Below are 26369 nucleotides of genomic sequence, written 5' to 3' on the forward strand. Positions count from 1 at the left end.
CAAGTACTCATCTCAGTGTGGCTCCGAGCCTACAGTCGTGGAGCTGACGATTCGAGTCTTGCTTCTGGCAGGCAGTATTTTTTTCATTCCTTTAGCCAGTTATATGCATACATGAAGATACGATTTATTATTTTGCTTGACGGTCTCGTGAAATCCACTGGCTTATTGTAAAGTACAGTACAGGAAAAACCTGCCGTATTGCGTCACATGTAAATAATGAGTATAATAAGCTTCCGAATTGCGTCGTTGCCAGCAAATGATCTACGTTTTCTTTATAATTCTGTAAACGAAAAAAAGAAGGGACAAAAGGAAAGAAACTCAAAAATTAGAACAGCTTTTACTTGGTTATAGCCAACGGCCTTACCGCAGTGGTAACATCTGTTCCCGTCAGAACACCGAAGTTAGGCGCTGTCGGGCCGGGCTAGCACTTGGATGGGTGACCATCCGGTCTGCCGAGCGCTGTTGGCAAGCGGGGTGCACTCAGCCCTTGTGAAGCAAACCGAGGAGCTACTTGATTGAAAAGTAGCGGCTCCAGTCTCGGAAACTGACCTACGAGCGGGAGAGTGGTGTGCTGACCACATGCCCCTCCATATCTTCATCCAGTGACGCCTGTGGGCTGAGGATGACACGGCGGCCGGTCGGTACAGTTGGGCCTTCGCGGCCTATTCGGGCAGAGTGTAGTTTAGTTTTACTTGGTTATAGCGAGGAAAATACTTTCGTAACTTATACGTGTACAACAGACCACATTTACAAAAGGTGTTCGAGATTTGCACCATTTGACAGAATGCAAATATTGCATCACTAAATCACACTTTCACGCCCAAGCCCAACCGCTGCACGTACGGCGATGTCCGTCATCTGGTGGCGTCACATGTTCAATATTTCTCATCCATTTTTGGGAGGCCGGCCTATGTGACCGAGCGGTTCTAGGCTCTTCAGTCTGGAATCACGCGACAGCTACGGTCGCAGGTTCGAATCCTGCCTCGGGCATGGATGTGTGTGATGTCCTTAGGTTAGTTCGGCTTCAGTAATTCTAAGTTCTATAGGACTGATGACCTCAGATGTTAAGTCTCATAGTGTTCAGAGCCATTTGAACCATTTTTGGGGTGTTTCCCGATATTTGCGACCCCGTGTGTCTTATGTTATTTTACTTGTCTCAGCGTCACCTACGTCTTTTCGGTAGTTTTTAAACGGTAACAAGAATCATCCTGCAGATATAAATGCACATGTTGTCGATTATTTTACTCCTACTTCTCACCCTTACGTTTCAGTAGGACGTGCCAGCGGCATTTCATGACACAGAAAAGGTGCACCTTTTTCTAGCGTAATGAAGATCAGGAGCAAGGGTGGATTAAATAAATAAAATAAAAAAAAGAGGCCTAGAATCGTTCAAGAATGCGAAAGAATGTTTCTAAAAGGTACAGGTAAACTTGTTTAACTACTGTTTTTACTTTTAGTAACAGTCTCACTTCTTCTACGTCTGCATCTATAAAATTATATACTGCGCAAACCACTGTACAGTACGTGGTGGAGGGTATATCTTACCAATATTATTTATATTATTTCCTATTACATTCGCATATTCAGCGAGGGAGAAATTACTATCTATATGCCTCTGCATTTGCCCTACTCTCTCATATTTGGTTCACCTAGCCGGTCGTTATATTGTCCTACATTTGTGGCAACATAACAGCCACACAGTCTTCTTCCAGTACGGATTCTCCATGGTATAATATTCTGGGTAAATACTGCAGAAGTTGAATAAGTTTTCAAAGTTTAAAAACGAGCAGTGAGATTAATATCTGGGGTTACTAACAGAACATCTGGTACGAACCTTTTCAAGTCTCACAGCAGGGTGTCCATAAACCCCCTATCATTTCAAAAAATCATGGCTTGGAATTTTTTTATTTTACACGTCTAGTAGAACCAAGTTGAGGAACAAATATCCATGGTCATGGAACGAGTCAGTACATGAAATTACAACAGAAAAGCAATAACAATGAAATAAAATGTTTATGAAACCTAAAAAGACAACAAGCTATCAGTTTATATAAAAGCTGCTAATTCTTGGGAATAAGCTGATATCGTTAACAGTAAACGACATTAAAGAAAAAGAAACGTATAACGACATTAAATAATATATAAAAAATATATATAAAGAAGACCCTTCGAGAATGGGAAGAGTTACCCCAAAATACAACACCATACGTCCTAAGCGAATGAAAATAAGCAGACTACTTTTCATGTCGAACTGTCATTTACTTCGGATATTGTTCTCAAAGTACAAATGGCAGCATTAAGCCTTTCAACAAGATGCTGAACATGGGCTTTCCACGACAGTTTGGTATCTATCTGATCACCTAGAAATTTGAACTGTTCAGTCTCAGTAATCATATGCCCATTTTGTGTAATTAAACTGTCAGGTTTTGCTGAATTGTGTGTTAGAAACTGTAAAAACTGAGTCCTTATTTTCTATCAGCCATGAACTTATGTCTTAAACCGCACTATTTGAAACAGTGACAACGTTGCACACAACTTCCTTTACCACCAATATTTTAGAACCATCTGTAATACTAGAAGGCATACCATTTACAGAAATAAGGAACAGGAGCGGCCCCAGAACGTATCCCTGGGGCACTCCCCATTTAACCGTACCCCATTCAGATCCCACATCATAGTGATTCTCAGCACTGTGTGTTCTAGTTGGGAACTATTTGAGATAGAGAATCGTGGTTTGTAGTAAAACGTCCAGCAACTCTCAAAGAATTTTTTCTTTGTCCTGTTTTGCAGATTAGACTTAAGAGTGCATCAACATGATGGCAGTTCTGAGGAAGGCGCAACGTGTCATCTGGTATGCAGGATACAAATCTGTGACAATGGGACTGTGGATTTATTGACGCCAGTATGGGAGAGCATCACCGGAAGAAAAAACTTTACAGATACGGGCAATGCCAGACACCTTCCTCGAAGTAAACGTCACTTTATGTTTCCAGTACCTACTGACAGAATGCAAGCTCCATTTCAGCACAGCCCTAGAAGACAATTCGCCCTGCATATCGCGAATTTCAGGAAGCGAGACAAACTGTCCATAAAGTGGGAGTGTCGTGATGGTCCCTTCGCATAGCATCCACGTTCTCCCGATGTCACGCCCTTAGATTTCTTTTTGGGAGTTTACGTCGAGGATCGCGTGAGCATACAAGCAGTGACATTGCTGCCCTTCGTGCACGAATCAATGGGGCAATCAGAACTGCAACTGCTGCAATATTGACCCGTGAATAGACAGAATTCAGTGTCCTACGAGCAACGGGTGGAGCACGCTCTGAAACTCTGGCATAACAGAAAAAATCTTTGAGAGGTGCTAAAAGTTGCAACCAAAAAAATGGTTCAGATGGCTCTAAGCACTATGGGACTTAACATCTGAGGTCATCATTCTCCTACACTTAGAACTACGTAAACCTAACTAACCTAAGGACATCACACACATTCGTGCCCGAGGCGTTTGAAAATGGTGGCTACATACTGGCTGGATGTTTTGTTTTGCCATTATTTTAATTGTCTTAACCTGAATTACATAATTTCATTTATTTTAATTTTTTAAATCCTAAGGGACTTTAACTGCTAAGGTCATCAGTCCCTAAGCTTACGCACTACTTTACCTAAATTATCCTAAGGACAAACACACACATCCATGCCCGAGGGAGGACTCGAACCTCCGCCGGGACCAGCCACACAATCCAAGACTGCAGCGCCCTAGATCACTCGGCTAATCCCGCGCGGAAATTTTATTTATGTTTTTGCTATTTTCTCTGAGTATTAATCCGTATTTTAAAGTGATTGAAAAAATGCAAAATACGCTATCCTTACATAGTCAAAGGTGACACACGCCATCTGTCTCTTCAGCAAGTACACTGCTGGAAATGGAAAAAAGAACACATTGACACCGGTGTGTCAGACCCACCATACTTGCTCCGGACACTGCGAGAGGGCTGTACAAGCAATGATCACACGCACGGCACAGCGGACACACCAGGAACCGCGGTGTTGGCCGTCGAATGGCTCTAGCTGCGCAGCATTTGTGCACCGCCACCGTCAGTGTCAGCCAGTTTGCCGTGGCATACGGAGCTCCATCGCAGTCTTTAACACTGGTAGCATGCCGCGACAGCGTGGACGTGAACCGTATGTGCAGTTGACGGACTTTGAGCGAGGACGTATAGTGGGCATTCGGGAGGCCGGGTGGACGTACCGCCGAATTGCTCAACACGTGGGGCGTGAGGTCTCCACAGTACATCGATGTTGTTGCCAGTGGTCGGCAGAAGGTGCACGTTCCCGTCGACCTGGGACCGGACCGCAGCGACGCACCGATGCACGCCAAGACCGTAGGATCCTACGCAGTGCCGTAGGGGACCGCACCGCCACTTCCCATCAAATTAGGGACACTGTTGCTCCTGGGGTATCGGCGAGGACCATTCGCAACCGTCTCCATGAAGCTGGGCTACGATCCCGCACACCTTTAGGCCGTCTTCCGCTCACGCCCCAACATCGTGCAGCCCGCCTCCAGTGGTGTCGCGACAGGCGTGAATGGAGGGACGTATGGAGACGTGTCGTCTTCAGCGATGAGAGTCGCTTCTGCCTTGGTGCCAATGATGGTCGTATGCGTGTTTGGCGCCGTGCAGGTAAGCGCCACAATCAGGACTGCATACGACCGAGGCACACAGGGCCAACACCTGGCATCATGGTGTGGGGAGCGATCTCCTACACTGGCCGTACACCTCTGGTGATCGTCTAGGGGACACTGAATAGTGCACGGTACATCCAAACCGTCATCGAACCCATCGTTCTACCATTCCTAGACCGGCAAGGGAACTTGCTGTTCCAACAGGACAATGCACGTCCGCATGTATCCCGCGCCACCCAACGTGCTCTAGAAGATGGAAGTCAACTACCCTGGCCAGCAAGATCTCCGGATCTGTCCCCCATTGAGCATGTTTGGGACTGGATGAAGCGTCGTCTCACGCGGTCTGCACGTCCAGCACGAATGCTGGTCCAACTCAGGCGCCAGGTGGAAATGGCATGGCAAGCCGTTCCACAGGACTACATCCAGCATCTCTACGATCGTCTCCATGGGAGAATAGCAGCCTGCATTGCTGCGAAAGGTGGATATACACTGTACTAGTGCCGACATTGTGCATGCTCTGTTGCCTGTGTCTATGTGCTTGTGGTTCTGTCAGTATGATCATGTGATGTATCTGACCCCAGGAATGTGTCAATAAAGTTTCCCTTTCCTGGGACAATGAATTCACGGTGTTCTTATTTCAATTTCCAGGAGTGTATGTTACTCTTGATAACCTAACTGTTACATGTTCAATGTTAGTTTGTTCACAAATGTTATGCCTAAAAAGTTACATTTTTCTATTTTTGCACTCTTTGATAGACTGACTATCATATTCTGTAACTTATTTACGTTTAATTGTTAACCATGTGCAGTAAACCAGGAAGCTGCACTTTCTCCCACAGAACTCGTTCTTTTGAAAACGACTTCAAATACATAGATTATAGACAGAAAAATAGCATCATCTGCGTACATATATGTATTTACATCTATAGTATCCCGTAAGTTATTTATTTGTATCAGGTATGGAAGAGGTCCTAATTTTGATGCTTGTGGCTCTCCATGTTGAACACCAAGTGTGTTTGATAACTGACCTCCTGAACTCACCACCTGCTTTCTGTCATCGAGGTATGATTTCATTAGTGTTAGACTTTTGCCACAAACTCCATAGTACTATAGTTTGGAGAGCAAAACATGGTGGTGAACACAGTCGAAGGCATTACATGGGTCACAGAAGGTTACCTGTGTGTCAGTTCACTATAATGATCCTCAGATCACAGCGGCATGATTCTGGCCTTGTGACAGGGTCAGTTAGCCTGCTGGTAGATGCTATCACCGCTGGGGAATAGAGAAAGCACGATGGGATGCAGATGGTCCGCAGTAATGTTCACCAATTATTGCCACCGGTCATATGGAAGTCCAGGTGTATGTCCTCTTCAGCTTAATACTGCCCCCACGCCTGAGTTCGCTGCGCGATGCAAGTTTCCAGCAGGCGTTCGCCTGGGTGTTGGTGAATCAGGACACTGCTATCTACATGATGTAACAAGAAACTTTATTCATCCAACCAGGTAACACGCTTCCATTGATTCACAGTCCTTTCCCGATCATCCTGTACCCCCTTTAATCAAAACTGACAGTGTCACTGAGTCAACGTGGAGACACAATGGGGACATCTACAACGGAATTTGATGTTTAAAAATCTGTGTGGAACTTCGTGCTCCAAAACGTTTTTGCATTCAGTAGCATTGTACTCTGTCGTTATATCTGCCACAATTCACTACCTAACCTAGTTAGGAAGGAGGTAAGTCTCCGCCCTCCACAGTCTGCGATGAGGCCTGGACGTCCAACACCCTATAGCACCAACTCGTGATTTTACATCAGTCTCTAATGACCCCGATGTCGACGGGACGTTAAATCTTAATCTTCCTTGTTCTGAGATTTCACCGTCCTCAGACGGTCGACCAGCCTCCCCGTTTCCGAGATGCTCATTCCCAGATGAGAGGCCTTAGGCACCTGTCCTTTATCAAAGTTGCTTGTGTCACTGGATTTCCCTACTTTCGGTCCATTCGTCTCTGCTCTGCTTAGACTCAGCTGACAAAAGCTGGGATAGCGATATACACATGTACAGATGGCGATAGTATCGCGTACACAAGGTATATGTGAAAATGTTTCTGCCGTGATCATGGCCACACGATGGGAATTAACATACTTCAAACACGGAATGGTAGCTGGAGCTAGATGCATGGGACATTCCATTTCGGAAATCATTAGGGAATTCAATATTCCGAGATCCACAGTGTCAAGGATGTGCCGAGAATACCAAATTTCAGGTATTACCTCTCATCACGGACAATGCAGTGGCCGACGGCCTTCACTTAACGACAGAGAGCAGCTGCGTCAGCGTAGAGTTATAAGTGCGTGAGATAACCGGAGAAGTCAATGTGGGACGTAGGATGAACGTATCCGTTAGGACAGAGAGGCGAAATTTGGTGTTAATGGGCTGAGGCAGCAAACGCGCTATGCAAGAGCCTTTGCTAACAGCACGATATTGCCCGCAGCGCCTCTCCTGAGCTCGTGACCACATCGGTTGGATCCTAGATGACTGCCGGCCACGGTGGTTTCGCGGTTCTAGGCGCGCAGTCTGGAACCGTGCGACTGCTACGGTCGCAGGTTCGAGTCCTGCCTCAGGCATGGATGTGTGTGATGTCCTTAGGTTAGTTAGGTTTAAGTAGTTCTAAGTTCTAGGGGACTGATGACCACAACAGTTGAGTCCCATAGCGCTCAGAGCCATTTGAACCATTTCAACCTAGATGACTAGAAAATCGTGGCCTGGTCAGATGAGTCCAGATTTCAGTTGGTAAGAGCTGATGGCACTGTCTGAGTGTGGCGTAGACCCCACAAACCATGACTCCAAGTTGTCAATGACGTACAATGCAAGTTGGTGCTGGCTGCCTAATGGTGTGGGCTACATGTACGTGGAATGGACTGAGCTTTCTGGTCCAACTGAACCATTCATTGACTGGAACTGGTTATGTTCGGTTACTTGGAGACATTGGCAGTCATTCGTGGACTTCATGTTCTCAGACAACGATGGCACTTTTATGAGTGCCGATGTGCCGAGTCACATGGCTACAATTTTATGATACTGGTTTGAAGAACATTAGGGACAATTCGAGAGAATGATTTGGCCACCCAGACATGAATCCCATCAGACACTTACGGGACATACCGGTAATCAAGAAGTCAGTTCGTACACATATCCTGCACTGGCAACGTTTTCGCGATTATGGATGGCTATAGAGGCAGCAGGTGTGAAGGAGTTACAGTGTGCTTGGAGCACAATATGGTGATCCTCCTGTGGCAGCCAGATAAGTATGCCTGCACTCACGTTCCCATGCGTTTCAACACTGCACAACTATCACATCTGAATGTCGCACAAATCTAGGTATTTCATGATTCGATGAGCTGGCCAAATGGATTCCCACTGTGAGGCCTCTGTCAAAACTCTGTCAGATGTTGGTAACACTGTCACATGCGAATATACAACGTCTCCATGTCCTTCATAGAGGTTACTCAACATCTGTCAAACCCATCACATACCCTGCCTGGTCTAGCAACATCAATAAATATGATCACCACTAATGCACTCTGGTGGCTGTTCTAACTGTCGCAGAGAATTGCAATTTTAATCATTTACATACTCATCAATGCGTCCATGCCTGAAAAGTTAGCTTTCCACAGTCCACCTAAAGCTCTTAAGACAAATAACAGGAAATTTTCTTTGAAAACAAAATGTGTGATTTCCTTTTCCAATCAGAGCTGGTGCTTTGTCCCCAGTGACCTCATCATCGAGGTATTAACCCCTAACCTTCTTCCTTTCCTTCAATTTAAGTGTTCTATGAAGCACCATCATGTCTGTGATGGTGCTGCAGAACAAGATACACCTCCATACCTGAAATGGTATAACTGTAATTCATTTCATTGTTGTTGTTGTTGTTGTTGTGGTCTTCAGTCCTGAGACTGGTTTGATGCAGCTCTCCATGCTACCCTATCCTGTGCAAGCTTCTTCATCTCCCAGTACTTACTGCAGCCTACATCCTTCTGAATCTGCTTAGTGTATTCATCTCTTGGTCTCCCTCTACGATTCTTACCCTCCACGCTGCCCTCCAGCACTAAATTGGTGATCCCTTGATGCCTCAGAACATGTCCTACCAACCGATCCCTTCTTCTAGTCAGGTTGTGCCACAAGCTCCACTTCTCCCCTCCCCTATTCTATTCAATACCTCCTCATTTACCGAGCAAGGTGGCGCAGTGGTTAGCACACTGGACTCACATTCGGGAGGACGACGGTTCAATCCCGTCTCCAGCCATCCTGATTTAGGTTTTCCGTGATTTCCCTAAATCATTTCAGGCAAATGCCGGGATGGTTCCTTTGAAAGGGCACGGCCGATTTCCTTCTCAATCCTTCCCTAACCCGAGCTTGCGCTCTGTCTCTAAAGACCTCGTTGTCGACGGGATGTTAAACACTAACCACGACCACCACCTCCTCATTAGTCATGTGATCTACCCATCTAATCTTCAGCATTCTTCTGTAGCACCACATTTCAAAAGCTTCTATTCTCTTCTTGTCTAAACTATTTATTGTCCATGTTTCACTTCCATACATGGCTACACTCCATACAAATATTTTCAGAAACGACTTCCTGACACTTAAATCTATATTCGGTGTTAACAAATTTTTCTTCTTCAGAAACACTTTCCTTGCCATTGCCAGTCTGCATTTTATATCCTCTCTACTTCGACCATCGTCAGTTATTTTGCTCCCCAAATAGCAAAACTCCTTTACTTCTTTAAGTGTCTCATTTCCTAATCTAATTCCCTCAGCATCACCCGACTTAATTCGACTACATTCCATTATCCTCATTTTGCTTTTGTTGATGTTCATCTTATATCCTCCTTTTAAGACACTGTCCATTCCGTTCAACTGCTCTTCCAAGTCCTTTGCTGTCTCTGACAGAATTACAATGTCACTGGCGAACCTTAAAGTTTTCATTTCTTCTCCATGAATTTTAATACCTACTCCAAACTTTCCATTTCATACAAAATGTTACTAACTCCATTTTCTCGCTTCATTAGCTTTCCTCATCTTTACATTAACATTTTACACAATCACTATTATTATTATTATTATTATTGCTCTTATTATTATTATTTTAGTATTATTTTTACATTTTAGCAGCTATTGTTATTCTCAGTAGCATAACTTATTATTTTGCCAGTGGAATTGTTGTAATTGTTTCTGCTTCAGGAATGCCTCAGTCTGAGTTAAATAATATTATTCTCGTTATTATTTATGATTGTTAATTAAGCTGGTAACAGAGGTAAAGTGAAGATTTTTGTATGTATACAACCTTGGTCTCCTGTAGAAAACAATCACTGGATATGCCTTTTCAGCAAAACGTCTAAAATTCGATGCAGCGCCAGAATGGTCCTTACAGACAAGAAGATGCAGCAGAGGAAATAAGGAAGCGATACAAAGATACCTCTCTTGTTATTTTCATGGTAAGCATTCCCGAATCAGCAAACTTGTCCCACATATCTTTATACAAAGCATGTAAACAGTTTAGCATAAACATTTCATTTGTGAAGTTTGTTTTTACTAGTCATTAATGCACCAACTTTGTCCTCTATTTTTACGATTATACTGTAGCATGTAGCATCTGTAGAACTGTCTTGAGTTACCAGTGCCAGTGTGACAGTAGCAGCATTTTTTGTAAATATCTTGCCTTGCTACCAACAAGGTAAATTGTCAGCCCCCCATTACATTGTGTTGATGTAATGACAGCCACAGATCTGCTCTCAGTATCAGTACGTTGTTTCATGAGAGTGTATCAAGTTGTCAATGAAAACTTTGAGAGATACAAAAAAATTATTAAAAAATATTCTAACAGACATTGCATACTTATATGATACACAGCATTTTTGCAGCTCTTTTCCTATTTGAAACTAAGATCTTGGAAGGAAATAAGGGAAAACCATGAGTCCATGTGTTGGCAGTATAAATATCCATCTTCATTTGTTCCCTAATGCACAGCCAAGCATATCCAGATGCAAAGACAAACAAATTCAATGGAGTAGCAGGGAATGCATCAAAGTCAGCAGATCAGACAGATATTGAACATGATTTTGAGGAAGTACCTCTCATTATCAAATCATGGTACATTAGTATTAATTTTTGTAGGACACACGTAGGCTACTTGCTGTGACACCTTATTTTTGTAGTCCCCCATTTAGACCTGAAAAGTCATTTATTAACACTTGTTTATTACACCCAAACAAAAATATGATGTATTGTTCATAAGTGTTACAAATGCTTTGAATTTTTGAGACTACAAATAAAAACAATCAACAGTAACACACTTTAATTTTGGCTGTGGAAACCACTCATAGGTGACGTGAAAATTAATCACTTAGCCAAATGGTATCACAGTCCATCAAAGTAGAATGTAACAACTGTAGTCTGATTTCTGTCTACACAGATCTCAAGCAGGTCCAGATGTAACATGCACAACTCAAAGAATAATCAGTGAAATGCAGAGGCATTGTCAGTACTTTAGCTGGTGGTGGAGATGAACACATTCATTTGCAGACAGAAGTGAGACTAGACCAGTGGCCACTTGGCCCTAAATTGGCTGGCTTATGGGCTCATATGACCTGCCAGCTGGAGAAGCTGTGTTGTTTCCCTCCAACAACAGGCTCACCAGATGTAGGATGGCATATCGATAGTACTGCGTAATCTATCAGTACGTTAATCATGTTTGTTGAGTAATAATCAGATACTTTAATGTAGCTCTTTTCTGATTATTGAAACTTGGCTGACTTTGGGTTACTATGGAATACTTACTCTTGTTGCCAATGTTAACAACATAACAATTTTGTGTGTCATAGCAATAAAAATTCATTTATTTCAGAAGCTATAAGTTAGCTGCCCTGAGAGAAGGAGGCAGGGCTTGTCATTGCAACCAATGTGCCATAATCCAATTGCAAGCATCTGCAACTTAGCATCTGCCACAGAATGGCCAACTTAATATACATGATTAGTAGGTAAACTGAGGAACATATCGGCTTAACAGGTAACAAACAGGCACAGTAGATACATTGACCACCTAGTGTGCTGGAAGATGCTGTGAAGGGCGGTTGTAAATATTGGTGGAGTCCCATTTCAAACTACATCAACATTACCCATGTAATAAGAAACGTGCTTTGATGAATATGGGATCCCTCTCTTTCTGTTCTTTCCAACACAACGACACCACACCATCAGCCTCTACCAACTTGTAAAGCAACTCACTACTCCAGGAAGTGTCTCTTCTAGCCTTTAAACTCCCAAGATGACGGTCATGTGTCCCAGCTCATCCGTGTGTAATCTGACACACAGTTCATGGTGATACTTATGTCAGATGAAATGAGAAGATGCGATGTACTGATAGCAGCACAGAGCATGTGATAAAGTCTGCAAAACAGCACAATGTGAATTGAAGAATACCACAATGAACACCAAAGAAATAGTGGACAGATATAATTAATGAAGATATATGTATTGCAGATCTACATCTAGAAAATGCATGGGACTGAACCAAGTGGTGAATACTAATTCAGAAAACAAAACCATTGACCATATGACAATGATGGGAAGAATAAGAAGAAGCGGTGGTGTAGCATATGTGGTGGTTATTGTAATGTAGCACTGAAACTGAAAGTTATCTGTGATAAACCTATCTACTGGCACAATCCAAGTTAACTTATTTTTTGTCTCTTCAACAAATGTATTATCATAAGGAAACATGTACTTACAAAAACTGTTCAAAAAGAGGTTAAGCACAAACTGCATATCTGCAAATATCTGTGAGCTTACATTCAAGGACTATAGAGAATGAAATGTTTGAAGTGTCATAAAAAAATTATCATGAAGTAAAAATAAATGCAATAACGAAACTAAAGGGAGTCTGTTCGAAAATGCAAATCTTTGCACATCTGCAAAATCAAAATCAGCTGCTGGGTAACATTCAAAATTGTAAATGCAGTAGTCTTCTTATGGGAACACTTTATTAGCCAAGATGGCAAATATTGGTACAATGATAACTAGTTTCAACAACTGCCATCTTCAGATCACTTAGTACAAAGTACTAGTACCAACATCAGTCTCTGAGGTTAGATGCTTTGGCATAACCATGTTTTACAAGTTTACTCTCAGTTAAGGCATTATTATATTTCACCCAATAGCACTTCATAACACAGTAGGTACATCAAAATTGTACAATAAGCAGTAGCAAAATACATCCAAAGTGTCAAGCAGAATAGTGTACATAAAAACCAACTAAAATCAGATACCCGTCTTCAGTGTACGTCTGAGGAGAAACTAATAATTCTAAAAAAGACAGGATATGGCAGCAATGATGTTACGTGTAAGAGCACCTGATAGTGACAGTATGCTAAAATGGGCTCATTGTGAACCATTTATAAAATAAAATTTAAAGAGCAGTGTAGCTGGCTGATATTCATTGCAATGCAGGCCCCAAAGAACAAAAGTTATTAAATATTGTGTTGCACTACATCATGCATTGTAACATTCTTGGATCGTCCTTCATTAGTCAGTGGAGAGAGCCGGTCTGAAGAGTATACAAAAGCCCTGGCGTCTTGTTTACTGAACTGCTCTCAGAATGCAGGTTTACAGTTTTACTTTTACTATCAGTATACAGCATAACTTCCTGTCAGAAGTTTATTTATCAATATATATTTAAAATTTTCTCACAGCACAAATGAACATAAGATGGATGCCTCCTCTATATGCTAGAAGAAGAACTTTGTTGTTACCATTTAGAAATAACCAGTTTACAATTGCTCTTCTTTTACAGATCAGAAAATTGTTCACAACAGCACAAATGTGCACAACCTCATGTTTGCCCACATTGTATCCTGAGATTCTTGCATTTTAAGGCATGCCATTTTATTTTACTGTTTGCCTATATTACAAGGCAAAAATGAATTGAATTACTCAGCATTTTCAAATTTTTAAGGTCATCATTAGATATCCCTATACTTTTACACATAGTAAATGAAAAAGAGGAAAACAATGTTCCCAGACACCCTGATACATCATGTTAACTCTTGGAGTAACTAATGATGTAAATAAGAACTCTTAATTAGTTCTCTGAAACTTTGAATGCCAGAAATTTGTGGATTTTACATTTAGCAACTGTATACTTGTCGATAAAACACACTTTCAGTGTTTCTCATGTTTCGCCATCTGTCTTTGTTTGCTTGTTTTGTCTTTCATTGCTGCCTGTTTTCTCTTTTCCTGTAACTCACTCAAAGAATAACTACTGTATTAGTTTCTGACTAGGTTCTTTGTCTACTGAATAATAGAAACAAATGTACTACAATTAAATGAATACAGGAAGTTTAATTTTCTTAGGAGCAGCAGAAACTTTCCCAGCAGGAGAACAACTTTTTGTCTTTTGGTACAAGCCGACGCACAGCTGAACACAGTAATTATGGAAACCATGCTGTTATTGTCAAACAGCCTTTCAGTGCTGATCATAAAACACAGATGTGTGCACTTCTATGAAATAAAAATAGTAAGTCATTACTCATTTCAGATTATATTATATTATTGGATTTTTAAAAACTTTGGTCTCTGTTCTGTTTGGATCCTAAAATCAGCTTTAAGTTTGCAGATTTTTCCTTTTTTTTTTTTTTGGTGAAAAGTATGTAGAAGCTGAATTAACAGTGTATAATTATGTTTATCTCATTATGTTAAATGAAAAATGCATGACTTTTACTAAGTTAACTTGTTCCAAGCACATACAAACCTGAGACAATTATGTGTTAGGTATAAGCAAACGATGTAGTGCGTTTGGTAAGACACAGGTCTCAGATTCAGGAGGATGGAGGCTCAACTGTGTCTGGGCATTTACATTTATATTTTCCAAGGTTTCCTGGAACCATTTCAGGGTAATGCCAGAATGGTTTCCTCAACAAGGCCACAGCCAACCACCTGTGCTGTCTTCTCCACCTTAAACACGCGTTTATTCTTATGTTTGTATATATAACTTAGGTTTTTCTTGTATTAAGCTGGTGGATCCTATATCACTGTAAAATGATCCCTAGACAAATAAATTATTGATTACTGGTTGAAAACAGAGAATACACTGATGAAAAGCACTGCAGCTAAAATTTTGAGTGACAGAGAGCATTAACATTCCTAGACAGCATGCCAAAACAAGAACTAAATGAGCATGAAAATTTGGTAACTGTTTTCTTCATTCCAGTATTACCTTTTCATCACCCATAGCTCCATCTTCTAGTTGACACTCAAAAGCAAATTAAGACTGTTTTATTATTGAATTTTACAGTATCTCAGTGTAAGCATTGTTGATGTAATGTATATAATAAGGAGGTACTAAATATATTAACACAGTGAAACTGTAGAATTCTATGTTTCAGGTACCAAGAAAACCATCAGTGAAGAGAAAAAGTCTACAATAAACACTTTACAATTACAGAACATGGAGTATAACACGATAATAATGCTACAGTATTGCAAAATGGACTTACGTTTCAACAAATAAAACAAACATTTTTGTGAACACGTGGTCATTATTTGGTACAGAATTTACCAAATAAGGTGGAATCATCATAAAGTAGGAGTGCAATTACAAATCTCCATGTAGTCCTCTGAATTTAGTATTGCTGTGGTTTCTGTAATGGGATCCAAGCAAATTTCAGTATGATTCCCTCTACAAGACTATTACCTACTCATTTCCTCCTGCATCCTTGTCCTTAATTTCAGTGGGGCACTGAACTGTAACTTTTTATTGCACGTAAAGTTATACACCACGTTAAATAAAAGTGCTGCAAGATGCATCTCTTTTATTGATATGTTATGACTATTTCAAATTTGTGCCAGTAAAGATAGCATTAATTTCACTGCGGTGAATTTATTTCTATTTTTTCACCTGTTTTACTTCAAACGGCAATCCAGTTTATGTGTCTGATGTAATTTATTTGTAATTATACATTTTCTTTGTAACTGTAAGTTACAACAGTAAGTATTATACATACCTAATAAAGGCTTGTAAACAGAGATTAATCTTCAGTTGTGTCTTCTGTCTGAATTTCTGCTAATTTATAACTAAATCACAACTGTCGTAAACTTTGACTTCCTTTATAATCTTATTAGCATGTTTAGTCTGTCATGTTAACATTGTTATCTCATTTTTAATTACATTTTTATTTTTTTCTTAATAGATTTGTTCATACTTTACTTTTGATTTTAGGCTGAGGTTATCACTCATTAGCATACCAGATATGTTCCATCGGGTTTGGATCAGGTGAGTCCAGTGGCCAAGTCATCAATGTGAGTTCACTAGCATGCTCCTCAAACCACTGTAGCATGATTCTGGCATGGCACTGTATCACAGAGAGTTATCCTGCTGGAAGATGCTATCTACATCAGGGAAGACATAAAGCATGAAGGGGTGCAGGTGGTCCACAGTAATTTTCACCTCATCCACACCTGTCTTAGTGCCTTTGATTACTAACACAGGTCCCATGGAAGCTCCACAGAATGTCCCCCATAGCATAATACTGTTCTCACTGGCCTATGTCTGTGGCACGGGGCACGTTTTGACTAGATATTTGCCTGTATTATGGCCTATCTGGACACAACCATTGACCTGTTCTAACAAGAAATACGATATATTTCCTGTTGGGCATGTGGAGCACCTTGATGCAGGTTCTGCAGCTGTGTTATTGGTTTTGAATAAAATTCCAGTATCAGTCACACTTTTCTCTTTATTTTAAAAACCACAATCAGTTTTGCCCCCAAGGTTGTTATCCAATGGCATATGTTACGTGCCATGAGAGAGTGCCAGTCGACCTGTGTTCTCTCAGGATGCCTCACATATACTACTGGATAATGGCCTTGGAGCTGAAACTGGTTGTAGTTTATAAAATAAAAATATAACCAGGTGACACATTTCCACTGACCCACAGTCCAATTTCAATGATCCTGTGCCCTCTGCAGTCACAATTGACAATGTTATTTGGTCAATGTGGTAACACATAGGGGTGTTCTGCTGTGGAGTCCCATGATCAACAATGTGTGCTGAACAATGTGCTCTGAAACACTTGTGCCTGGACCAGTGTTATATTCTGACTTCATATCTGTCACAGAGTGCTGCCTGTCGTGCTTTACAGATATGATAAGCCTCTGATGACCATATTAAGTGATGAGGTTTGGACATCTAACATCTTGTTATTTACTCATGGTGGTTTTACCACCATTTGTCCACTTTCCATAGATACTCACAAGAGTAGCATGTGAACAGCAGACCAGCTTCACTGTTTCCCAGATTCTCATTCCCAGACACTATTCTCTAGCAAGCTGCCCCTTGTCAAAGCCACTTATGTCAATGGATTGCCCCCCTTTTCAGCCCATGTTATTGCTAAAATGATTCCCCATTCATATCTGCTTCACTTATACACTTTCCTTATCACTTGACCTGCCCCCAACACCACTCACTCCAGGCAAATGCCGGGATGGTTTCTCTGAAAGGGCACAGCCGACTTCCTTCCCCGTCCTTCCCTAATCGGATGAGACTGATGACCACGCTGTCTGGTCTCCTTCCCCAAACCAACCAACCAACCCAACACCACTAAGTGGCACTCTAATTGTGGTAATGTTTTGGCACTACAGTTCTTCTTGTCTCCAGCTGTTGTGGCGAACTTGATGTTCTCGATGGTTTTATACACTGTTTGTCTAGAACAGCGACGAATTCTCCTGTAAGCTTGCAGGTGGGACATTTCTGAAGTTTGCCTGTCTCAAGGTGTATGGCTTGTGGGTTTTTGTTTGGCATCAGAGGGTGGGCACAGTGGGATTTTTCTACCTCAGCTTTAGTTTTCCTGTATCAACCAATGTGTTTTCTGAAATGAATCTTTCTCTCTGCAGTAGGAAGTGCACTGTTATGGAAGTCTGTGACACACTAAAACTATGTGCCAGCCCAAGATACAAAGAGAACCTTGCTCTTAGTGGACAGTAGTCTTACCTACAGAGCTGTCCAGACATTCTCTGCTTTTGAAATAATAACATTCTCATCCTGAAGTTTTTCTAGAGCTTGCATTGTATTGTAGCAACAAACTCATTAACACATGATGTTCAAAATTTTGCTTCACTATGAAGAGCAATTCCTTCAGAGGAACCCATGTGAACAGTGAAGCATTAAAACTCACCAATATGTTACCTGAATCCAATTTTAGTGTCCTTAGGATGGCCACATACTGTGCTGAATTTTTAATGTGGTAATTGCAGTCACTCATGTGGTCACCCAGTATGGTGGCAAGATGTTTTGATAGTACATATGTTAGCGACCCTATGGCACTAATCCTGGCTCTTAATTGTACACCCTCATTGTGTACCTTTGGTAGACACTACAGATGAGGTGGCATTGATTCCTATCACTGTAAATGCTTCATGATCTTTTAAGGTAACACAAAAATGTCCAGCAATATAGTTGTCTTCTATATGATGCCAAATGTTCGGTCCTTGTCAATTTTCTTATAAGTTGGATCATTTAGGTCTGCTGCCAACATACATTTCAAGTAAGGACTGTGAATGTGAGATAAGAGAAGTTAGGACTCATAAACATAAAAAACTTGCATACTTTGCAATTCAGTAAACAGAATCTTTCGTAAAGACATATTACACAAGTGACACGCAATCACCTGACCATGTTCGAAGTCTGTGAGTTACGCAGAGCCCCCCATTCTGCTCTCTCACGATGTCATAACTACTGAGGTCAGTGATATGAAGTACCTGGCAGTAGGTGACAGCACAATGCGCCTAATATGAAAAACGCATGTTTTTGGTGATTTCCAGATACTTTTGATCACATAGTGTAGTTATAGATTACATGGAGTGGATAAAAATGATATAGATTCATTGGGAACAACAAGGCTCATGTTTAGTGTTGAGGCTAATACCTGTTCTGAGCATGTGGAGGTCCTGTGACAAATGAGGCAATTTTGGTCTGGACAATGTGAGTCTACCATAGGGCTCAGTAATCACCACATTGGATATTTTGGAGGAAGCCGGTACAGCTGGATCATATACCGACAAAAACCACAAGTATACCATCAGTGATTCTGCATTACAAAGTAAAGTTAGCCATCTCCAAGGCAGTGACTGGTAAGTTGTGGAAACACTACTGTTATGGTTTAAGGACTTATTTAATGCGCAAGGTTCATTACCCATGACTCCTATTACCCACTGCATAGTGACAGGGAGTAATACTCCAGTTTATAAGAGGCCATACCATATACTGAAGTGTTTACAACTGCTCATGGAAGAATTTATTGACCAACAGCTGGCAGGAGATGATGTAGAAACCAGTGATGGTCCATGGCCCCAAAGAAATTGGCATATGACACCAAGAAATATCACTTTTATTCTGGCTATAGATATTTTAACACATGAACTACCACTACCTCCTATCCAATACTGGATATTACAGACACACTTGAAAATTTAGGCAAGTACTTCTCTACAATAGATTTGTGTAGTGGGTACCACCAGAGGAAAGTAGCACCGGTAGATAGGCCTACAACAGTGTCTTCAATTCCAAGGGAGCATTTTCAATTTCACCGGATAACATTCAAGCTTAAAATGTGCCAGTTACATTTCAAAGAGTACTAGATGGGAGTTTTGAAGTGATTGAAGCCTAGGTAGTGCATGGTGTATCTCAATGATATTACAGTTTGTTTGGAAGATATAGGTGAACATGTGAAATGGTAAAAGGAAGTATTTGATTGACTAAGACCAATGCATCTTACACTAATTATTGACAAATATAACCTTGCCAGACACAATAAAAGTTAGTGAGGAGGGTGTATAAACTGATTCCCATTTAGTATCAACAGTGTCTGAATTTGCAACACCACAAACAACCAAACAGTTACAATCTTTTCTGGGTCTTTGAAATGGAAGTATTACTGAAAATTTATTAAAGACTTTACACCCACTACTGGTGTTTCCCAATTTTGACAAGGAATTTATCATTTCCTATGGTGCACGCAATATGGCTATCAGTTATATTCTGAGTCAGGATATTGATGGAAAAGAGTATACTGGGGCATACGTTTCTCGACAGTTGGACAGACTGGAACACAATTACTCTACCACATAAAAGGAAATGTTAGTGGTGATTACAGGATAATGTACTTTAGATGTTACCTATACAGGCAAAAATTTAGGGTAATAACTGATCATGCTTCTTTAAAATGTCTATTAGGCTCAAAGGATCCCTCCAGCAGATTAACCTGGTGGGCCCTGAAGTTGAGTGAGTTTGATTATATAGTTGTTCAAAAATCTTGAAGAAGAGGAACAAATGCAGATACTTTGAACTGCAAGGTAGCAATATTGCAAATGCTTGGGAAAAGTGTGACCAGCAGAGAGAACAGGCAGCTGACATGGACTGTCAGGAATTCAGGTCACAGGCACAGTTCACAACACATGAAGCTTTATTTTGCAGATCTAGAAAATGTGGACTGTTCAAGTTGTTCCTTGTCAGCTCAGGGGGCCGAAAAGTGACTGGTAGAACAGTAGCCAAAAAGGTTTGGTGTGTACAAGGAAACATGATGTGCACCAATATATGAGGAACTGCATACCATGTGCACAGTGGGAAGATCTCAGCCATAAAAAGATTCCTCTTCAGATGTGATCCTGAAAGGTTTATTTTTTTCCTGTAAGTTCTTTAAAGCAGACTCTTGAAAAGATGTTGCTGTCATAAATTGTGCCGGCCACAGTGACCGAGTGATTCTAGGCACTTTAGTCTGGAACTTCATGACCGCTACGGTCGCAGGTTTGAATCATGCCCCAGGCATGGATGTGTGTGATGTCCTTAGGTTGGTTAGGTTTAAGTAGTTCTACATTTTAGGGGACTGATGACCTCAGATGTTAAGTCCCATAGCGCTCAGAGGCATTTGAACCATTCATAAATTTCGGAACAAAAAATTTAAAGTATGATTATCAAAAATTTTAGAAATGAATTCAGGGTTTCTCTGCGAAAAAGAATTTTATTTTCAAAGTTAAGTCACAAGAGTAGTCTACTTTTTAGTTAAGCATGTTTTAAAACAGTATACAAAATTTCAGCTCTCTATCTTTAATAGTTTTTAGCCAAAATGTACCAGAACATGAAATAATTTAACTTTCGGGAAATTCGAGTTAAAAATTCTTCCAATTCATCTGTGGTATGAATCAGCAAACCATTGTTTAATAGTATTAGTTGAAAACAGTCTTGGTTGCAATGTTAGTTTTTTTATTGATCGACTATGTGTTTCACCTTATTTCGGCATCTTCAGGCTGATCTACATAGAAAACAGAGAACAAATACATCTATTTAAGGATTGGGATCACATTGCACATTCTTGGATAACCTAAAAGCATGTATAAACAGATCAAATACAAAAAAGAGCAAATACCTTAATTTGGTATTTCTTAGGACAATCGTTTAGACAGTGTAGCTAAAGGGCGTCGTTGAGTACATCAGGCCAACATCGACTTCATTAACCTCAATAAATACTAGAAATATAAAATAGTAAAAATGGATAAGAGAATTGACCAATGATTGAACACTCAGACTGCAGTCATATTGCTGAAGCCTTATGATAAGGCCTTATCTTTCTAGATGGACGTGAGCGACTCCAAGACCTACATAACGCATACACGTTCACAGGAGCAAATAATAGAATAAGATGGGCCTTAAGTAGTTAGCATAATGCACCACAGTGTTGTATGCTAGTACTGATGCCTAATATAGAATCATCTCATTAGATGGCGCTGCCACACAGCTGCTGGTAAGAATGAGAGATCGTAAACCGGATATACGTTGCCACTATGTAGATCAGCCTGAAGATGCCTAAATAAGATGAAACATGTAGTTGATAAATAAAAAAACTAACATTGAAACCAAGACTGTTTTCAACTAATGCTAAAATTCAAGTTAAAGTTAAAACTTGCTTCTTCTATTAAATCTGCATGGCACTAATGCATCTCAGGTGCACATTAATCTTGTTTCCTGTGTTGCTCTTCCTCCCTTCTCTTTCTTACTCGTCTTCTTCTGCTTATTTTTGCTTCTTTTGTAGCTTCCAACACTGATTTTTCTGCTTCAAAGAGTGTCAATGGCCATTAGAGGTCTATACATATTTAGTCCACCAGGCACTCCCATCAGTTTCATAACATTAAGTCTTGACACTGCACCATCATTGAAACATAAAAGAGCATCAAGCACACCTATTTTCAAAGTATTTAGTCATATTAGAACAGTTTATGGTACTGTTCCCATATGCAATTGTTGAAACTTTAATTTGGATTTTGAGTCCTACCATGTAAACATTTCTCTAATAATCTTGTGTCACTAAGATCCTTATATATAGGTTTTATAACTTCAGTTGTAGCAAATAGCAAAGAGTGTTTATAGTTGTTGGTCCCAGCTTGAGTAACAGATTTCTGGTAGCCACACCATGACTCACTGCCAGGTGGGCAGAATGCATGCAATGGAGTGTCATCTGTGGAGGATTTATGAAAGAATGTAGCCCATATTGCGTTTTTGATTCCCTCAAGGTCATTTTTATTTTGTCTTATTGCTTGTTCATAATAATACTGCATCCTGCCTATTTCTTTGTCTGTAAGCCGACCACATCCACTAATGCACTTACCATCAACTAAATTCTTTCCCTTCAAATTCCCCTTCATGTTTCTCAGTCTTGTACCTAACCTTTTCTGAACATATTCAACAAATTCAATTTTTTCAATTTTTGTGTCAGCGTAAGGTTTGGATTGACATGCTTTTTGGTACCCTTTTGAGTCTACATCTCCTAGGTATGATGTATGCATCACATCATATTTCCCCACTGACCTATGAAATATCTTCACAACATGTTCAGATTCCATCCCTCTACTATAGCCTCAAAAATTTATGATTTTCAGTTCCACTAGTACAGCCATGACAGTACAATGTAATACATTCCACATCAATGACTTTACCATTGTCCGAGGAGATAGCTGTCACTACACCATTTAGGGAACTGTAGCCTCTTCGTTGCCAGGATGCAACCAGGACTGCAGACATACATGTATTGCTGTCATTCATGTCTAAATTTCCTGAACAGCAGTTTTCATACTATCATTTGTTACTTCTTCTAAAGTCTGTAGAATAATGTTATTGTACCTGTCAAACATTGTAGGGGGAGGTAAGTCCATAAGAGCACAGAAAATTTGTGCACTTCGTCACCCTTTGCCTATACATCTCATAGCATAAGCAAGTTTAATATTAGTGTTATGCTCTCTCTGTTTAGTTATACCACAAATACAACCACATTCACTTAAATCACAAAAATTACAAACAATTCTTAATTTTGTTGCACAACCTCTTCTAGCATGTGTCTCCTCAACTACCTTCAAACCACTGTTGCCACATCCCTTACACTACTAAGCTTTATTTATTGGTCCAGCTAAGGCATAGAGTTCAACAATAACACAACCTGAATCAATGGTTAGTGTCTACATTATCAGCAGTAATACTGTCAAGCCCATTGTCCAAATATTTCAGTTTTAGCTTTTAAGCACTTGCAGTTATTGAAGCTGGTTCAAGCGTTGCATCATGTTGTATTTCAGTATTATCAGAGTTAATCCATTTGGTGAACCAATTTCCATAAAATTTGCATTGTTTAAACTGATCTTCTTAATTCTTTCCATTGCTTTCAAGTGAAATAAGAAACTCACGCACAATTACTTCACTACAAACAAAATATTCACACCAAAACAACAGTAAACAATGACTAAACTATCTGTATAAAGAAAAGATAAGCAACTGTAAAGCTTTTGCAGATTAACCAACTTAAGGGACTAAAAAGTCATAAAATGAAATAAATGAGAGCAAAACTTTATTTTTAACAGAGCTGACTGTGTGCCATGGAGATGTCGTGGTGCGTGCAGCCACTTTCGTATTCCTCTAGTTTTGGTACTTTCTGTAGTCCATTTTCCTGAAGTAAACTTTTCCTCATTCAGTAAATTACAAAGAATTTTTAAGAGAAAAATGAAAAAATCGATTTTTTGACAGTTATTCATGTACCAGTTCCCTTAAGAAGAATGCGTTACCAAATATTCTTGCCATACACAGGGAACTGTAAAAAATTAGATCGAAGGACTAGTTTATAATGTACTTTTCCACTGTTTTTTTAGATATTATATTGGTAGAGTATGTTAGGGTTTAATCAGATATTAACATAAGTCATTCATTATAATAATAAAAATTATTATTATTATTATTATTATTATTATCAGGTGGGCATACTTTTGAAGAAGGTAGGGGAATTGACGTGCATTCCGTTCCCCCACGTGGCATAACACCAAGGACACACCAAAGAATAACTGTATTTATGGTGAAGTGGGAAGTGGGAAGTGCAATCCTGAACCAACCACTGAACTCTGGAGTGTTGCTTTCTGAACAGAGCCAGATGTATTACTGACTAGTCATCACTGGAGATGTGAGATTTGCAGGCTACAAGAGATGTTCATGGAATTACACGAGGGGGCACAGAAAGAAGCCATTGTATCGGCAATTAAAAACAAATACCAGGAGGTGCAACCTTCATATGACGCGTTAAGGGAAGATAATGCAAGTGTTGGATGTAGTGCCACAAGCAGCTATAAGTAGAAAGAGGGGATAGATCAACGCAGGTGAGACATTATTTGGGACAGCAAATGAAGTAGATGTGCAAGAATTTAATACAGTGATAAGCAGGTGCAAGGTACAGTAGAGTGTGTACAAACCACAGTAGAGTGGTGATTGATCCAACTAATGAACCTGGAACATAATTTACTGAGCAGTATTAGAGTGGTACAGGAGGTAGCTAAAGAACTCAGGGAATGTGTGCACAATCCAAGGCAATGAATGAGTACCTTAGGTGAGAAGACGACCATTGCTATAATGTTATGGGTGGTGGCCAACATTGTTACTGATGCAAGACTTCAAGTTGCACAAGTGCAAGAAGCCATACATCATGCAGCATGTGGGCAATTAATTTTGGCATTGATACTGCCACAAAAATTTTTGGAAGGGTTATATAAAGCACAGAGAGATTTTCTACCAGAACTTCAGCATGTAATCAAGTTGACACAAAGGAATTTCGCACTATTTTATAAATAAAGTATCTTCAGGAATGTAAAAGGGCGTGTAGTACTATTTGTACAACTCGGATAGTACAAATGGATACACATTCTGTGAGGTACAACTGTTCAGTGGTTAACATGACACCATGCAGTGTCACAGAGAAGTGTTGAAACCTGAATCAAATTTTCAGAAAAACCCACATGATTTACTCAGTCTGTTCACCAGGAACTGTAATAATCAACTGTTTTGAGGATGGAAAACCTAGTGGCAGGGAAAGGATGAAACTATGGAACAGTGGCATCTAGATCAATGGCACGACTTGTGATATAGCAAGTAAAACTATCATTTACCTGCAGCAATTACCGGTATGATCATGATTAAGTTGTCAACACTAGTGCTGAAAAAGGACAATTTATTATGGAACAAATGTTCAGGCATATTCAAAATTTTAGAGAACAGTATCACAGAAATGTCATTACTGTAAGTGTTTGAACTACTAGCAGAACCATGTTTCTCATAGCAACTTGTAAGCTCTACCTATACTCGAGGTGTAAAGCTGTCAGTACCTCAGACCTACTGATGCATCAGATACCTGTGGAATGGCTTGACACCATATGTGACCAATAAAAACTATACTTACTTGCTGTAATACTTATCATCATATTTTAATAATTTGAGATCAAAACTACACTCATGCTCATAAATTAAAGATAATTGCAGAATGTGGTGCCACACAATGTGGCACTAAACAAAACTGGTGCTAATAGCATAGGCACGTAGGGAACACACACGGCACAGATCTGTAAGTCGACGGTATTGGTGATACAACGAGAAAACCATCCTGAAACACATGTGCTACAAAATGCCACTGTTTCCTGCACATGTACATCAACATCAATGTGGGATATGATCACCATGCATACATACACAGGCCGCACAATGGGTTGGCATATTCTGGATCAGGTTGTCAAGCAGCTGTTGGGGTATAGCCTCCCATTCTTACACCAGTGCCTGTCGAAGCTCCTGAAGTGTCCTAGGGGTTTGAAGACGTGCAGCGATACGTTGACCGAGAGCATCCCAGATGTGCTCGATGGGGTTTAAGTCTGGAGAACAGGCAGGCCACTCCATTTGCCTGATATCTTCTGTTTCAAGGTACTCCTCCACAATGTCAGCTCGGTGGGGCTGTGCGTTACCATCCATGAGGAGGAAGGTGGGACCCACTGCACCTCTGAAAAGGCAGACATACTGATGCAAAATGACGTCCCGATACACCTGACCTGTTACAGTTCCTCTGTCAAAGACATGCAGGGGTGTATGTGCACCACTCATAATTCCACCCCACACCATCAAACCACGACTTCCATACAGGTCCCTTTCAAGGACATTAAGGGGTTGGTATCAGGTACCTGGTTCATGCCAGATGAAAACCCGGCGAGAATCGCTATTCAGACTATACCTCGACTCTTCCATGAACATAACCTGGGTCCACTGTTCTAATGACCATGTAGTGTGTTCTTGACACCAGGCTT

General features: G+C 40.5%; 1 long non-coding RNA gene across 3 annotated transcripts in view; it reads left to right on the forward strand.

Moving 5' to 3' along the window:
- LOC126298967 (uncharacterized) overlaps window positions 1-15757 on the forward strand; it is a 450144-nt gene extending 434387 nt beyond the window's left edge. For all 3 annotated transcript variants that reach the window (XR_007552698.1, XR_007552699.1, XR_007552700.1), the window contains 3 exons: window positions 10064-10171; window positions 14085-14247; window positions 15116-15757. This is a non-coding gene — a long non-coding RNA (uncharacterized LOC126298967). The remainder of the gene's footprint in view (window positions 1-10063; window positions 10172-14084; window positions 14248-15115) is intronic.
- Window positions 15758-26369: the final 10612 nt, after the last annotated feature.

This window comes from Schistocerca gregaria, chromosome X (genome assembly GCF_023897955.1).
Source record: "Schistocerca gregaria isolate iqSchGreg1 chromosome X, iqSchGreg1.2, whole genome shotgun sequence".
NCBI classification, from domain to species: Eukaryota; Metazoa; Arthropoda; class Insecta; order Orthoptera; family Acrididae; genus Schistocerca; species Schistocerca gregaria.